Raw genomic sequence first — 19,214 nt, 5'->3', positions numbered from 1 at the left:
ATCCTAGTGAATTTTCCTGTTTGAAATACACACCTTAATCCAAAAGCAATAATTGAGAACATGAAGACTTCTCTAGTGAAAAACATACAAGATTGTTGGTATGCAAACTAGGGGCTTCAAAATACTAAGGAGCTAAACATTCCCCTTGGAATTTTTTCTCCTATTTATTTTAACAAACTCTCTTTCAACATATAGAACAAGGGTAAACTTCCAGTTACGCTATATCTAAGTGATGAGATAGCTAAATAACAGGGAAGCTGAGCTTCTGCTACTAATTTTGACTCTTTTGAGCCTGGTTTAGTGAATGTAAAAATTTCCTACTTAAATCAATCCCAGATTGTTTTGTACAATCTTACTACTTGGATATTTTTCATACTAAGACCTAATTACATGATTACTCTGAGAAAAATCTGAATAATATGAAGATGAGAAGACAATTCCAAGTGGATTTTGCTCACTCACCATTAGCTTCAAGATGGTATATTTTTTTCTGAGCACCGTTGGTGAAAATTCATTTGGCCCAAATTGCTGAAAATGTGACAATCTAGACTCAGAGCACTATGGATTTGGTTACAGATGTCAGAACTAATTAACTTATTACCTTATTCCTTCTCTCAAGTCACACACCAGAGAAATTTGACTCTGTGAGGGATATAGCTTCTTAACCATAAATATTAATTTTTAGGTCATATCTAGTAGAGTTCTGCCCAGCTGGAAATCACTCTTTTTTTTCCACTAAGATTGACTGGTTTAACATTACTTCAGGTTATAAAAATATTATTTAATCAGTCATTCAGAAGCCTGCTCTCCTTCATTCCATTAACACCTTCTAATACAGTGTAAGCATTGTCAAGGTTATAGTCTTAGGCCAGGATGTCTTTGAAAAATTATTAGATCACCCTCTGAAGGATACTGTAACCCAAATGAATGAGTCACAGAACTAACTGGAAGAAGGGTGTATCCAGTTTTCAAAAATACAGCTAACTATAACATTAAAAGACTTTTTATTTCATGTTCAACTGCTTACTCTCTTTCTGGCTGGAGTGGGGGTGGGGAAAAGGGTGTGAGGTGGGGTGAAGGTCATTATTCAAATGTACTCAAGCAAAAAATTTAGGCAAGTTGCATTATTTTTTAATTTTAATAGTTATACTGGTTAGCAGGAGTCTAGATGTGCCATGCCTAGAATAAATTTAATCGTCTTAAAATATTAGCTATAAATACTAAATTCAATCAACTCTATTTCAATTTTTTAAAAATTTAGGAAAGTTGAGAACACAGGACCTAAAAGGTCCTTTAGAAGATGAATTATCATGAGGGTCCCAGTATCTACCGAAAAAGGAAAAGGAAAGATTTAGCAGGTAAGATGTTTTGAAATAACAGATGTTTTGGAAATTAAAGATGTGTAGTCATACACCCTGAGACTCTTTTCTCAATTAATTTGCATAATATTACTCAAAGAAGAATAATGAAGTGGATACATTAATAGGCTGTGAGGTGTTCTCCAGCCTTCCATACTGAACAGTACAGGGAAATTAAATCAACTTCCTCAGTTAGATAAGGATGATTATCTTAATATCCAGCACTAGACTGTAAGGTTAAGAAAAATCCATTACGTTGTAGGAAAAATACAATATTGATACAATTAATGCTTTGTATTAATTGACTTTCTTAAAAAGCCTATTAATTGATAATAAAATGCAAGTGCTATTAAACAGCGCTTAGAAAAGCAAAACAATTCCCTGCTAATTGCAAATCTGGTTAATGGCATAAAAGAAGAGACCATAAATCAAAAGACAGCCAAAGGATTACTGTCTCATGTGTTCAGTATATTCTCTCCCTGGCAAAAACCTTATCCAGCAAAAATACAAAATGACATATTTAAAACACAACCTTAGATAACATCCTTGCTAAACTCAAGCAAGCTCTCTTGTTCAAATTTGCTTTGATAAAACTAATTCTGACCAAAACTTGAAAGATTCATAATGTGTAAAGTAAAGATCCCCTACAGGTCTACACCGTGGTTCTCAAATCCCCTAAACGCCATATAATAGTGACTAAATTTAATACAACTCGTTACCACTTGAAAATGCGTAGATCACACTACTACACCCACTTGTGCAGAGTTTTTCAACAAAACCTATAATTCCACTAACACAATGAATCCTAAATACACCAACAATAACTGATATCACAACAGAAGAAATTTACTCCCCAGTGTATAAATAAATATATACAGTTGACTTTGTATCTCAATAGATACAAATAATCTCTATATCGATCTGTTTATTTGTGTTCAAATCTAGGATTAATATATCCAACTTGATACTCAGTCCAAATTAAATTCTGCTATAAAGTAAAGGGAAGGTAATAAAAATTCACTCTTAGGTCTCTATGGTAGCAGTAGTTATATTCAAATCAAAACAATAGGAACTGTACTTGGCACACTCATAATACATCCTTATAAGATTAGGAATGAAAATGGACTAAACCATTTTCATTGAAGGTAACTTGAGCAGAAGTAACAATGTGCAATGTATTGAGAGAAATAAGGTATGAAACAAAAGGGGCTGCAGAATTAATTTCCACGATAAAACATTGTCCAAGGGGAGATAAAAAAGGAAATAGACAGAAGTCTTAAAGGGATAACTAGGTTTTAAGAATGTTTCTTAAGGCTTTATTCACTGATCCTACGCTCTATTTAAACTCTACTTCACTGGCAAGAAAAGAATTTTATGGAGATAGATATTGTGCAATGGAATGTAACAAAGCATTGTTCAAACGTATTGTCTATTAATTTCTGTCACTGATTTTTGGATCCATTCCTAATGGTAGCTAAAAGCTTTTTGAATTGAAAACATTAAAGGGCTGTTAAAAGAAACAAATGCAGAGAGCAGTGCAGCCATGAAATAACCTGCCAGGGTTGGGGCAGGGGAAGGGGCTTCACATTTAGACAGCGCTGGCAGAAAGCAGGGTTCTTTGCATTACTAAAATTATGTTATTCTTCAAAAACTAAAAAAACCATTCAGCAATAACAGTTTCACCTGATACAATTTATTTCATTTAGAAAAGCAAGCAATTAAAAAATGGTGGGCATATTTAACGTCAATTTGCAAAAGTCTTTATTTATGTTCGAAAAGAATTAGAATTAAGAAATCTGTTGTAATATGGGCTAAATGAGCACATTTTAATGAATTTTTTAAATAAACATATGGGTTCCATCAGATCTATATAAAACTGGTCAAGAATCCATCTAGTCATCTAATTTATTGCAGTCAATCAAAACCTCAGCCCTGGATGAACTCAGACATTAACCTGTAGCCAAGGAGCTGAATATTAGTAGACTATTAATAGGGAAAAATCAAACCAAGCAGATGTATTTTGTTTTAGATTCGTGATTGCTCACCTCAATGCTGCCCAGAAATCTTGCTATATTTCTCTTAAGTGTGCACTCCCAACTCAGACAATTATTTCACTCCTGCTCCTCTCTCCATCAACTACCTCAACACACACCTGGACCCCAACCTCACCTGACGACCTCAGTCAACTTTGCTGGGAAAACTAACACCTTTAGCAAAGAGCTCTTGAAAATCCCACCATCAAGTTACAAACCTCTGCCTCGATTCCCGTTTTCCCTTTCCCCTTCCTATTACCAAAGAGAGGTGCCCCTCCTCCAACCAAGGCTAAGTCCCCCACATGTGCTCTTGACCTTCCACAAAGCATCTATGACCCATTCAAGGGGAGAAACTGCAGAAACAACTTCCCTCTTCTCTATCTTTGAAAATACTTCCCCCCTCTCTACCTTTGAAAATACAACCTATTTGTCAAAAGTAGCTATTTCTTCCCACGTAAATACAAGCTCCTAAGAGCAGAAATGTCTTGTTCACAATGGCTCTCTAACATGTGCAAGAGTGCTCATCTATAGTAGGTGTGCAATAAAACTTCCTTGAATATTTGTTGAAAATTACATCTTTTTCTACCACCACTCCCAATCAATTAGCATGACCCCAACTGTATCCAGGGAAAATTAATTGCTCCCATAACATTTGTGTCCCTCCTACAACATAAGAGGGACTTTTAAAAAATATATTCTCCCTTATTTTGACTCTCATTCCACACTATAAAACAAGGTATTTAAGAGGAAAGACCGTGCCTGATTATGTACCACTTACTGGATTATAAATCAATGCCTCGGGCTTCCCTGGCGGCGCAGTGGTTGAGAATCTGCCTGCTAATTCAGGGGACACGGGTTCGAGCCCTGGTCTGGGAAGATCCCACATGCCGCGGAGCAACTAGGCGGTGAGCCACAACTACTGAGTCTGCGCGTCCGGAGCCTGTGCTCCGCAACAAGAGAGGCCGCGATAGTGAGAGGCCCGCGCACCGCGATGAAGAGTGGCCCCCGCTTGCCGCAACTAGAGAAAGCCCTCGCACAGAAACGAAGACCCAACACAGCCAAAAATGAATATATAAATAAATAAATTTTTAAAAAAATAAATTAAATAAAATAAAAAAATAAATCAATGCCTCAATTGATCTAAAGTTTCTTTAACTGAACTGGGGGAAACGTCCAAAATTGCTTTATGAATTAATTTCCAAATTTCATTGCATATTTTTTCACAAAAATATATGTAAGATAAAATACCTATTTAATGAATAACCAAAACATTACTTTTCTTTGTTTGTAAAAGTCATCTAGACATAAAATTGACAAGCAGAGTACCACTTAATTTGATGAAAAGATAGTCTAAGTCTGTAATGTCAAAACTAAAAACTGAAAATGTTTTCCCTCCAAAGTCATAGACTAACTCCACGGCAAAGTCAATTAACTACACTTTATCTCACGGACACCAAAAAGAGCTTTCATTTTCCACCAATCCACATCCTTAGATTTCACGATTTTTGTTCTTATGGAGGTAGTTGATCATTTTATTTTGCCTACTAACAAAAGCAGAGTAAAGTTTTAACTAATTAATTGTACCGAATAAAACACAGGGTAGGAAGCTACTAATAAGAACAAACCAGATTTTTTTCTGGGCCATACCACACAGAGCTAAACAAAAGCCACTTTTTAAAAAACTCCCTCAAAGCACAATAGCTATTTTTCTGTGTGGATTCCTACAAGATAATGATTATGCAAGAAAAACACCTAATTTCCTTTTTTCTTGAATTCTTGTGTTTCCCAAGAGAGGTTACATTCACAATGTGGAAACTGATGCTCTTAGAAGAATCACACATACTTACTAACTTCAGTAAACTTAAAAATTAAATAATATATCAGCTGTTTGAAGTTTCTGGTTAATCATGAAGGGAATAAACAGTGAAACAAGAAACTCCATGTTAATCAACTCTACTGATCTATCAATTCATGTTTCCTCAAAGTGAAAATGGCAGGTTGCACTGAAAAATAAAATAAGATAAAGCTACGTCTGTGTGACTAAAAAATTCAGCCAGTCCTGTTCCTGGTACAATTAACACGTATGGTAGAATGACGTAGCCAAGACTTAGAGAGACTAACATTGTCTATAAATCTGTAAGCTTGCAATTTACAAGAAGTAGTTTTAACAGTAATTAAAAAAAGATAAGAAAAAGTTCCAAATAAAGTTATTGTTATTATGATTTCAATATTGTTATTTGCATGAATGATTCCAAACTATTTTTTAGTCCATTAGTTCTGGCATTCATATATAGGAGCCACAGGAATCTCAAAGATGCAACAATTAAAGTACTGATTGTTTTACTTTATTCAAAGTGAAAATAAATATCCATATGGAACATTTTATAAAGTAAAGGGCTTCAAAATAAAACATAAAGACAAAATGGCCAGTTAAACCATACTATCAAAGTGAATGAAACACAAATTTTCAAATTTTTCAAACTAAATATACATAGTCTCTCTCATTTTCAGTTGAAGATGCAGTATTGAACGTCGGTCAATCATGTGTGATTTTTAGGATGCCTTTAGAATTGAAGTCTGAGACCACAACTAACAAAAAGCAAGCACTTGGCTGCTTCACAGCAGGATGCAGATTCCTTTTTCTCAGCAGAATTCCAGACATTCCATGTGTTTCCTATGAAAACAGAAAATGTCCATCTTAAAGCAGGCCAGCCTGAACTCAGGCCAGCATAAAATGGCCAAGAAATGCACTTACTATGAGAAGGTTTACATTAGCTCTTGTAAGCAAACTATAGGTTTCCACTCTTCACTTCCATCCTACTCTTCCCCCAGCTCTTCCTTACAAGACACTGGATGCTGTAAAGAGATGAGCTTTGGGTCCAAGGAAAAACGTTAGATTAGGAGAGTTTTTATGAGAAAAAGTGGATGAAGTGCTTGATCTTCCCTCCCCTTAAAAAACGAGTCCTTAAAAAAAAAAAAACTGGTTTTAATAATAATATTCAAAGATTATCACTTCTTATAATTCAATGACTTGATTAAGGAAAATAATTTTTTAATAAATCAAAAGTACCATATTTTTTTAACCTGACATGACAGCATACACTCAAATATGAAGAGTACCAGGTTTAAGCAAAGATCAGAATTTTTTTTTTAACGGTAGACATCACAGTAAAGGCTTGGTTCCTAGTCTTTGTGGTAGCAGATGTACAGCTTAATGTGAGTGGGATTTACACTGGCACATATTCACCCTTAGATGGCCCCAGAAGTGAGGTGTGAAGCACAGGCTGGTCAGCAGAGGATCACGTGAGCCTTCTAATTGCTTCATTCAAAAAGATTCAACGAGTCCCTACTCTGTGCCAGGACTGTGCTTGGCAAATGTGAGCCTAGTTATTGCCCGCACGGAGCTATAGTCTGACGAGGGAAGTAGACAATCACACACACACAAAAAAACTTGTAGCTGAGCAGGACCCTGTGGGGCCTTCCCGGGACAGACCCCTCCCCAATATCCTCTGCTCTAGCCCCTCTGTGAAGTACCTAGATAACAGTACCTGATGCACATTTTCTGAGTTGTTTTACAGATGCTAAAACCACCACCAAATGGAAGAAATTAACTACTTGATGATCATGAGCACATAGCCCCCAGACCTGCTGGCACCTAAGGATTGATAATGTTCACCCCTGTGACACCGCCCTGTTACCTCACCATAAACCAATCAGAGAATCGTGCCCCTCACCTGGCCTTTAAAAATGCTTTGCTGAACGTCTGGAATTAGCTAATGAACTAATGAGCAAACAGAAAGCATTTGATCCCCCATATGGTGTTATGATCCAGGCATTCATGTGAATGTCACTAAGAGGCTCTGTAATTCTGATCTATTTGGTGGATAAATGTCTGGAAGACTGGTCTACTGTCTGAGCATTGTGCTCTGCTTCCCTCCTGCTCTGCCAGTATAACACTAAGAATGTAAAACTCATCAGAATTGAGGCAACTACTTTGTCAACTAATGGCTAAACCGACAAAAAGCAAAAACGCAAGCAGCTAAAGTTTAAATGAGTAAGAAAATGAGTGGAAGTAAGTTACTTCCACTCCAAGAAATCAAGCCCACAGCATTGAATGAATGAACTGGAGCCTCTAAGTTATTGCCTTTGGTGTTCTAGACTGCCCCCTGCTGGACATGGACATTCAGCACCCATGGTTCTGGTAGTTTCACTGATTCCACAGAAGAGGACTTTTCAAGATGACACTATTTTCTTACATTTAAACCCATACCATCACCCCATATGGTTTGAGCTTCCCAGTCTTCACGGGATTGAAAGTAGAAATGCCAAAATTGCCTCCTCCATGGACTTTCCCTTAGTTTAATCACTGAATGGGTCATTTAATAAATTTTTGCAGAATATCCTGCTCCAAGAGAACTACAACATGAAAAGGAGAAGTGGAATGGCCTCCACCCTATCCATTGTCACAATGCGGGGAATGACTGAGTCAAGATTCTAGAGGTCACAGGTCACTTCAATTCTCCTCCTCAGAAAAAGCTAAGCTTAAACCATTGCCAAATTTATATATACTCTCTTGTCAAGAATTTAGCAAAAGAGCCACAAAATTGCAACAATTTAATTTACTTCTTCAAACTGAAATAAATTTTAAGAGCTTTAAAAAAAAAAATGCTTGGCTGAAACCCTTCCAGGAGTTCAGGCTTTTGCACCTTCCTTCACTACAACCCGGCGTCAGTAGATTGGTTTGACTGCACATGTGTGCAGGCGAGCAGACCCAAATTTGGTTTAGTAACAAACATGTTATTACCTGCTATGATCAGTTCTAAAACAGAGCATTAGGGAAGAGGAAGAGGGCGGGTGACCCAATCTAGTCTAGGTATTAGCGAAAGCTTTACCAAAGGAAGTAACATGTACACCAAGTAGAAGCTAACCAGGTATAGAAGGAAAGGGAAAGAGCAGTCCAAGATTAGGAACCAGTAAGGGCAAAGGCCTGAACCAAGAGGGGCAAAGCCCGTTGGAGGAGCTAGTGAGGCAGAAGGATGGGGAGAGGGAGGGGCACAGGTTGTGGGTTTGGGTTTGGAAATGTAAACAGTAAGAGATGAAGTTGGTGGCTCCAGGCATAAGTCAGTGCCAAGAGTTGGCTTGGCCAAAACGTTCGTTCGGGTTTTTCTGTGACATCTTAGGGAAAAACACTAACGAACTTTTCAGCCAACCCAATATTTTGGCCTTTATGAAAGTAATGGGAAGTAGGAAATACCGGGATCAGAATTTCTGTAGCGTGAAGAATGGGTTGAAGGTGGGCCTACAGTAGATAGGTGGAAAATTGTTGCCAGCCTACTTCAGTAAACTGAGGATAATAATGGGAGACTAAACCCAGCAGGCGGCTGTGGGAAAGGGACAGGTGGGCAGTCTTTAATGATCTCAGATCTGTTACTTTCATTAATCTCCTAATGAACTATATCATTAAAATTTTAAAAAGGCCTGGTCCCCAATAAGCATCCCCACGAATATCTATTGATTCAACCAATCTTTTTCATTCCATGCTTCTTCCTCTCCTTTTTTAAAAAAGTGCCCTGTTGCATCTGTCTAGAATGGCTCCACATTGCAGAAGCAACTTCTCTAGAAAAAAAAAAAATCTGTTAATTCATTTCCTAATACATCAACACTAAAGGCATACGAGAAATACAAAAAAAAAAAAATTAGGGAGGAAAAGTTCTCTCTGACTTCAAGTTCAAATCTTCATTTCTTTAACAACATTTTACAGTTTGACTTGTTTTGGGTATTTAAGTAAATTAATGTGTACTGTGTGTGCTCCCTGCTATGAACACTAATACTATGTACTTTCACCTACACTATTTAGTCAATGTGCCAACTTCATTCCTTTTATTAACCAATCAGAATCCCAAAGGTCAGAGTGACCAGGGACTTATCTGTCACAGAGCCAGAGAGAGCATGAACTGGGAGGCCAAGGCAGCTGGAATCTAAACCCTGGCCCTTTCTTGGTCACCATGCCAGCTCTTGAGTAGCTATGATTTCTTCCCCTTGCTTTTTCCTCACATACACTGACCACCCATTTAAAAACACTATGTCCATTGTAGCATGAGGTCAGTTTGCTGAAGGCTAAGACAGTAGGACACACAAGTTACTCTTTCTAGCTTTGCCCAGAATTATCCACAAGATCTTAAGCACACTGCTTTGCCTCTATTTTTCACTGGTCAGATGAAGATAATGATATAAGTGTACAACAGATAAGTATTACTGTTAATAATAATTATGAGAGCCCCACATGGTAGAGCTCAGTCCCTTCGAGAAGGACTTTCCGCCCAGCTGTGGCGAGTGTGGTCAGCAGACAGCCTCCAGCACACAGCTCTCTGGGCAGCCTCAGCTGCTCAGAGCCTCTTGCCTGAGGTCACACATTTTCCTGGATGGCCCGCTTTCAGTGACTGAGCGAGGGGGAAAGGAAGGCCACCACTTCACCCAACACAGGACACCACTAACTGGCAACCAGTTGGTGGAGGCTCGCCAGGTCTGCGGGCAGCTCAGCTTCTCCCTCTGCCCAAATATGCTTCCTCCCCCTCCCTTTTACAGGTGAGGCTCCTAATAAACATCTTGCCTCCCAAACTCCATCTCCCCACCTCTGCCTGAGAATCCAAACGGCCACACTCTACCGACTCTGGAGATATTAACTAGGTCAACATAAAACTTAACTACATATTTGAAATGCCAAGAGCAGGCCCGTTGAGTAACATGATTTGAGATTACTCTATTAATTAACAGAAGGATATTTTTATTTCATATTTTAAGTAAATCAAGTCCTAGCTGATACTTTTTTAAATAAAATCTCAAGTTAATTGAATCACAGGCCAAGTTTGAACACTTGACTTTTTATTCCAATAACTTTGGAAGAAAGTGATGAAGCTAAAAATAAAAGGGTAAAACTAAAGTAACATGTCTAATGGAATGACAGTGTCACTGCAGTGACTCTGCCATAGCACCACTATATGGCAGAGATCTACTACGTTAAATATAGACGATATTCCTTCTGTAACTAGAACGGAAGGGAACTTTTGGCCTCTCTGCTCTCTTCATATCTAATTCATATATTTAGGGATTTAAGTGAACATTTCCCTTCACATCATATATCACATCAAAACAAAAATGTATACTTCAAAAAAAAATTAAAACATGTATTCTCATTATAATAGATTATTTCAGGTTATCATTCAAAGGACTTGTCATTCTACTCTTACAGAGCACAAACGTTCAACTATATCTCGGAAAGTAAATTCTGAAATATAAAAAGTGAATTAATAACATCAATAGGGTTATTTTTATATGTGCACATGCAATTCCATGATGTAAAAGAGAACAAAAACAAGTACAATAATCCAAACATGTGATACCCTTCAGCCTAGTTTTCAGTGCATTACACAAAGCTGGTTCTATAACTGCTTGGTATCAATAAATTAACAATCAGCATTTTTGCCAGCAAAGCACATATATAAAACCAACAAGGGAGGGATGATCCACTCGTGAGCTACTGCCAAGTCTTAATGCAACTAGAGCCACTTAATTTAATTTTAGTTCTTAATTAGAGTGGAATCATGCTCATTCTAGGAAAGTCTTTTTTCCAACCCTCTTAGAAACCAGAAATTAATATATTTCCCTGCTTACTTATAGCCAATGCCATAATTTTACTTTTATCTAAGTCTGAAGGTAATATTTAAAGACTGGAATTTTAAACCATTCAGGTAAGGATAATTTTTAAAACATTACATAGATAGCAGTGATATGAAAGGAAAAGTTCACTCTAAACCCCTAAATATATGACCACTGAATTAGACATGCAGGGAGGCCCAAAGGTCCCTGCATTCACTGTCCAGCATTTATTCATTCAAATATTATTTACTGAGCACCTACTACATGCCAATCAATGTTTGGATGAGTAAATCTATTCCAATAGTGATTAATTACCTCATTTGGTGAACAGAAGTAGGAATTCAGAAAACAAACTTGGCCCCAAAACACATAAAAATGGCAGAAAATGTACTTCCATATATTAGGAGTAAATTAAAGAACGAAGTATTGGATGTAAACTAAAGAGTAGCAATTATTACTCTGTTAATGATGTACAAAAGAATATTGAAGAAAGGTCAATTGATCAACTGGTTGAACTGGAATGTTGAACCCAACTTCTTTCATAGGCAGAAACAGCCGCTATCTTAGGCTGTTTAAATGGAAATCCTAATAGGATTGCCATGTTATACTGCATGTTATTCAATGTTACCAATAACTTAAGTACACTATAAATGCTGAATATTGAGGGATGCCATAGAAATGCTCAGGAGTCACAAACTTCTAAATGTATTGTAAGCATGTTTGCAACCTTTTTATAAACAGAATCTGAGAGTTACATTATTTTTCATTTTAGAATTCAGTCATATTCTTTACTGAATTCAAAACCAAGCCACATACACACTACTTGAACAAAAGGGAGGCTGCAAAAATAACACTTTGACAAACTGACAGAAATATGTTACCTCCTGCAGAGAAACAGAGGTGTTGAAACAAATCAGGTTGATTCTAGTTTTTATTAACGTTTAATCATTTACAGGACATACTTCATTTGCAATGAAAACACTTGTTCATCAAGTTGAAAGATGAATGATGACTGCTTCTTGAGCATTTTAATATTAACTGGATCATGGTAGGGAACTAGCAAAAGGGCAAAAAATAAAATGTAACAATTCTTCCTAAAACTTTGTGTCACTTTTTTGGTGTGCTAGAGAAGGAAAGACTTTTAAATGGAAATTTTTATCCTTTTATGCTTCGGTTAATTATGATTAATTAAATACTTAGTAAAAGTAGAAGAGCAACCTAACGTTTTAAGTTGAATTTCTTTTTCAAAAAATTGGCTGTCAGTATGGAATGAAGGAATCAGGACTTCATTCTGTAAAGACTATGTTAATGCTTCACTTGGTTGTGTTTAAAGAACCCGAAGGCTCCTGCAGACTGCTTTCTTTCTATGCCGCTACCCTAGTCCTGGGCATAACCACCAAATTTTAGTGCCACCCCCATAAAAGCCAAGGGAGTAAGTTTATTTTTCCCAAGGTTCAACAGAGATCTCTTGTGCTTAGTGTGAGGGCAGTGGATTCCTGCATTAATGCATATTTTTATGAAGCTCTCACTTTATTTCAGCATGCTACAGATATTTTCCAAAGGCTTTTATAAACCCTCTAGTTTTCTGAGTTAAAAATCCAAAATATAGCCATGAAGGTCACATATCTAAATATTCTTACCCAAAGTGGATAATGCAAAATCTCTCAAACCTACCAATCCCAGCATTAAATCATTTTAGATTGAATTTTTAATAGAAAATGGTCAACTAGCCTCCAAAGTTTCCAAAGCCTCTCTTGCCTCAGGAGGGGGCTGGCTTCCCCCAAACGGCACAGAGAATCCAACTATCACCCACTCAGCAGATCCCACTAAGTTCTGGGCTCCACACACTTTCAAGTCAGAATCAAGAAAATGGTATATAAAGATTCTCCAGGAAACAGCATCTGCATAGGCAGTGGTTATGAGTGTGGGTTTTGGAGTCAAGAAGACCAGGGGTGGCTCCTGGTTTTGAAAATTACTAACTGCATGACACTGGGCTAGTTACTCTCCAAGCCCCAACTTCCTCATGTTAAGATGAAGGTGAAAGATCTGCTTTGGGGGACTGGGTGAGAATCTAGTGAGATGCTAAGGGTAAGGCATTCAGTAGAGATGCTCGGTACAGGAGCAGATGCTGCTGCAGAGATGCTCGGTACAGGAGCAGATGCTGCTGCAGAGATGCTCGGTACAGGAGCAGATGCAGCTGCAGAGAGGCTCGGTACAGGAGCAGTCGCTGTTAATATTGTTCCCAGCACTGAGATCAGCCCGAACACCTCCATTTATCAGCGGTGCTTAGAAAGGGCCTGGCTGTAAGCCACATGATTGCCTGTCTCTCCCCTCTCTCCAGAACTAGTTCAGACAGAATAGAAAAAAATCACTGGTTGAAAAGTAAAGATAAGGATATTTTGGCACCGTGGTTCTTTTCAGAACTTCGGGAATAAAACAACCGGCACTTTTAGCACACTTAAGGGAAAAACCAGACCAGCAGCTTGAAACTGCATCCACTCTACTTAGAGATTCAAAAATTAATTATATATGATGGTGATATGACAATAATAATAATAATAATAGATGCAGTTTAACACTCACAAAGACCTTGGAGAAGACAGCATGCAAATTTTTCAGATAACTGATGCTCAGAGAGGTTATTAAATTTTCTAAAGACCACACAGCTGGAAAGAGAAGAGCCAAGGTTCAAATTCAGGTCTGTTTCATTCCAAATGTTCACAATCACCATAATACATTCCAAGTATCCTCCCCATAAGCTACAAACCTCATACAACAGCACCACATGATGAGATGGATGGGATGGGGGTAGGATGGAAATTCACAGCATATTTAATACAGAAGTGTGTGGCCTAAGAAACCAAAAGAAAAGAGTGAGGCCCTCTATATACTACAGAACATCGTGTACAAAGTGTCAACCTAAAATGAGGGCCATTTAATCATCGAGCAGTTTGGAGACTAAACAATGGAGAACACAGGATAGTCATAGAACTTACCACTCTTAGGAGGTGTAGACCCTAAAGTACATATGAGTCCATGACATTAAGTCTCACAACCAAAAACTGCTCAAAAGGTCTCTAAAGAAGAGGAACTTAACCAATAACAATGAAAAATATTGGCATGTTTAAAAGACTCTTCTTACTAACCCAGGTATAAATGCAACAGTCTCATAAAGAAATGTAAATTTATTATTTTAACCACAGAACTGTATTAATTGTAATTCTTAGTTCATAACACATACACTTATCTTTCCTTAATGGTCCATTCATGATCTGCTTTGTATTTAATCATTTGTGTTTTTATGCATATATTTGTATGTTTTAGATAATGTACTATACTCTCATGAACTTACCACCTGACATGAGAACTAGAACATTAACAACAATTTACATCTATCAAGTGATTTTCCCCATCCCACCTGGGTTAACTGTTCTGCTAAGTCATGTACTTATCATTGACTTTTTTTTTAATATGTAGTTTATCATATGTATACCTTAAAAGCATATTGTTTAGTTTTAGTTATTTTTAATTTTAACACATTAGAAGTTTAAAGGAGGAAAACCAGTATATCAATAGATTCAGAAAAGCTCTTGGTAAAATTTGATGTAAATTCTTGATAAAAACTCTAAGTAAATTAGAAATAGAGAACAGAATATCCTTAACCTGATTTAATTTTTTAAACCCTATAATACACATCACACTTAATGGAAAACATGAAAAGCATGGCCTTTAAAATCAAGGACAAGAAAAGAATGCCCATTATTGTAACTTCTAGTCAACATTGTCATGGAGTTCCTAAACAGTACAAGGAAAAAAGGCAAAAAGAATGGAAAAGAGGAGATAAAAATGTCAACTATGACGTATACATAGAAATCCCCAAAGAATCTACAAATGACATTATTTTTTCAAAAAGAGAGTTTAGCAAGATGGCTGGATATAAGATTAACGTACAAAAACTAATCACACTTCTGTACACCAACAGTAAACTACTAAAACACATAATTTAGAAGACATGATTTATAATTAGCATTAAAAATATCAAGTAACTAGGAATAAATAGATGCCAGATTCAAACATGGGAATGTTTTAAACTTTATTGGGAGACATTAAACAATACCTAAATAGATTGAGAGATATACCAGGTTCATAATTAGGAAGACCTAATATCATAAAGATGACATTCTCTCCAAATTGACCTAAAAATTCAATACAATGCTAATTAAAATCCTAAGAAGGTTCTTCATGGATCTTTAGAAGCTGATTTTAAAATTCTCATGGAAGAACAAAAAGCCAAAAACAGCCAAGACACTTCTGAAACAGAAGAGCAAGGAGGGGAGTTGTGCCCTATCCAATATTAGGACTTCTTCTTAAGAACCAATTAAAAGAACATGACTCCGGGCAGGGATAAACATATTGACCTATGGAATAGAAGAGAGCTCAGGAAAAAGTCCCACACACATATATGACTTTAATATATGACAGAGATGGTGAATTAGGTGATAAAAATGAAAACTGAACCTCTGCTTCACATCATATGAAAACTAATTCCAGATGGTTCAGGACTAAATATCAGAAGCAAAAATTTTTTAATTTTAGTGGAAAATATTTTTTAGTTCTTTCTGACCTTGAAAGGAAAGGTTTTCTTTAAAAGACAGAGAAATGTTCATTATAAAATATAAATAAATTTGACTCTGTTAAAATCAAGGATGTCTCACCATTAAAAGTCACCTTAGGAAAAGTGAAAAAAACAAGTTACAAACTGGGAGAGGATATCTCCCATCTATAAAATCACCAAAGGATTAGTATCAAGAATATATTAAAAACTCCAGTAATAAGAAGAAAAGCCCAGTCAATCCAATTTTTAAAACTAGGCAAAAGACATGGACAGGCATTTTTCAAAAGAAGGAATACATATGGCAATAAATATTTGAATAAATATTTAACCTTAATAGTGATCAGAGAAATGCAAATGAAGACCATTATAAACTCACATACTGAGCAAAAATTTTAAAGTCTGATACTACCAAGTGTTTACAGAGAATATGGATAAACAAGATTTCTTAAGTATTGATGATAGGAATGTAAACTGGTACAACCACTTTGGAAGGCATGACTGCATTATCTTGTAAAGCTGAACATTCAGATACCCTATGACTCAGGAATTCCACTCCAAAGTAGTAAAAACCAGAGGAATTCTTATATATGTATAGCAGATGACATAGACAAGAATGTTCATGACCAGGGCTTTCATAGTAAAAAAAAAAAAAAAAAAAAAAAAGGTCTGGAAATAACCCAGAAGTCTACTTACAAGAATATGTATTAAAAAATGTAGGTACATTCCCACTGTGGAATGTTACACCGCCCTCAAAAAGAGTGCACTACTGATATATGCAAAAATATAGATATATCCTGGCAACATAATATTGCCTGAAAAATTTAAGTCCCAAGAGATTACCAATACCAAGATACCTTTTATCAAATATAAACTCAAATATAAAATTTAAGGATATATTAAACCAGGAATCCAAATAATAATCAAACTGAAACCCCTACCTCTCTAAAAACTTAACCTAAAAGTACAAATCTTCAGAATTTCCATGGTGTAATATGCAATCTACTTCACTTATTTTATTTGCTAAATAAAAATATGCACTTCATCAAGATCAGATGAAATACAAATGGATAAAACTATAAGTGTGCAGTGGTAGAAGTTATACCATCCCTCATTATTTATTAAAAATAGTTTGTTTACCCATTTAAGGACGGAGATCATATGCGCAGTCATAAAGTCAGTCTTGGAGAATTCCAGTGGACCAGAAAAACATTAGCCGTATTATTGTGAAAAAGTATGTTTTGGAAAACAGCTCAGTCACATAATTTATCTTGCCACACCTGGTACAGTGTCCACCTGGAGCCATTTTCGAGTGAATGGAGAAGGCCATACATTTGTTCAAAGATCAGTGTTGAGCCCTGTAAGGAAATCTCTTTAGCTTCTAAATTAGAAGCCAGAGGAGCTTGGCAGCCTTCACAGGTGGGAAATCTATCAAGTGGTGAACAGGATAATTATTCCCAAGGACTGTGTGTTCTGGACATGGGAGTGCAGCTCAGTGCTCCATGAAAACCGCATTTGGACTCCCAACTCAGACAACACTAAAACCATGGGGGTTTTCCCCTCCTTAATGTCACTCGTCTAATCTGATGACAAATAATTGCCTTTGATTGCCAGGTATTTAATATACTAGTTATATGAATACAACCCATCAACCTACTGTCCTGAAAACTGGAAAATCTGCTGTTTTTGTCCTGAATTATTAAGGCAGTGCTTAATAGGTATTGGAGAATCTGCAAATTAAATATAATAGCATTACCGTGAGTTTTCTCTACTAGAGGTATTTAGGTTCCACTCTTACATGCCTTGTCCATATTTATAAAGAACACATATACAATAAGGGTCTTTCTCCTTTGAAAAGGAGAACAAAATCGTAGTAAGATAGTTTTAAGCAAATGAGTCTTTATCAACCATTCCAAGTGTAAGTGGAGTCTTCTACTCTGTAGTGTCAGCGGCAGAAAGTACCAAGACACTGGAAGAACAAGGTAGGAAAGACCTCATAAAGCTATGGAAATGAGAACACAATACAAATGTAGACGAATGCCTTGTTAAAGAAATGAGGATACTGAAATGAATTAGGTTTTCTAAATCACTAATGTCAAAAATTATTAGGTATGTGATTCATGATATGCACTAATCAAAACACAAATATTTTATTTCCTATAAAGTATTCCATGATGCCCGAATTCAAAAGAACACACACACACATCCAAAACTACTTGCATATATTGACAGTGTTAGTGACATGTAAATTAATACAACCTCTCTGGAGAGCACAGACTTGAGCTTAACCATACCTATGTCTGTCCCCCAACTAGACTGTGAGTTGATAGCAGAGACTGTCTTATTCATTGTTGTATCCTGACAGCACCACATATTATTGGTGCTTAGAAAATATTTTTTGATTGAATGAATGAATTTGGCATTACGTATCAAGAGCCTTTAAAATTTTTTCATACTCTTTTAATCCAGTAACTCTATTCCTAGGAATTTATCCTAGGGAAATCATGAGGGCTACAAATAAATATATGGGGATGTTTGCTGCAGCATTTTTTCTAATAGCACAACATCTAAATGTTCAACAACAAGGGAATTGGTAAAATGTGGTATATCACACAATGTACTGTGGTACTAGGCAGTTATTTAAAAGCGTATTCACAAAGTATAATTATTGACAAGGGGAATTTTTACAATATAACATTATTTACACAGTATATATTATATATTTATATATGATATATATTTTATATGTATGTATACAAACATTATGCACACACAGATTCTAATTTATTATATAGGTATGGGTGAGTAATTTGTGTACATTGAAAAAGAACTTGTAGAAAGAAAATACACTGAAATGTTAAAAGTACGTTTTACTAATAAATAAAACTTAGCAATATATTTAAAAGCTTACAAAAATAATTAAAACTGTTCTTTATAAATGAAATATAAATGTATTTATTTAATAATAAACATTCTTTTTGTGTGTGTGTTCTATCTGTAAGCTCTCCAACAACCACACAAAAAAAGCATTTGGTATTTAGTCTTATGTCAGAAACAAGACATTCATAAGGAAGATGAAAATATGTAAATATAAACACCACAAGAGCAACTCCACCAAAATGAGCACATGCTTTAAAAATAGTCGTGCAAATAAAATATCTCATTGGAAAGGTAAATATTAGTGAATATTTTGTTTAAAATATAGAAGCATTCATATGTAGAGTAATGATAACTGTGAAACACACATTACAAAAATACTTTAAAAACTTTTAAAATAATAAATACAGTTGTTTCCAAATTTTGCTTTCTAAAAATAAAATTCTGCTACCAACTATTATCAAGGGTGTGGGATTTTCTTTCTTTAATGCTGTTTTATGTTATCACTATGTAAAGTCAATGACAGTAACAGAATTCTGGACTCATCCAATGGAAACGCTGCATCCCTACAGGAAGGCAACATGAAATCAAAAAGCCCGAGTCTGCCTCCCCGTAAAATCTGTCCACACCAAGCCCTAAAAGCTAAAATTAAACAGTAGAAACCAGATTCACTGACTG

At 36.1% G+C, this 19,214-nt stretch overlaps 1 protein-coding gene across 2 annotated transcripts in view; it reads right to left on the bottom strand.

The window, feature by feature from the left end:
* FSIP1 (fibrous sheath interacting protein 1) overlaps nucleotides 1-19,214 on the bottom strand; it is a 218,159-nt gene that overhangs the window by 72,028 nt on the left and 126,917 nt on the right. The window lies entirely within an intron of this gene.

The sequence above is a fragment of the Balaenoptera musculus genome, chromosome 2 (genome assembly GCF_009873245.2).
Source record: "Balaenoptera musculus isolate JJ_BM4_2016_0621 chromosome 2, mBalMus1.pri.v3, whole genome shotgun sequence".
Lineage (NCBI taxonomy): Eukaryota > Metazoa > Chordata > Mammalia > Artiodactyla > Balaenopteridae > Balaenoptera > Balaenoptera musculus.
This window is presented reverse-complemented; position numbering and strand designations above follow the sequence as displayed.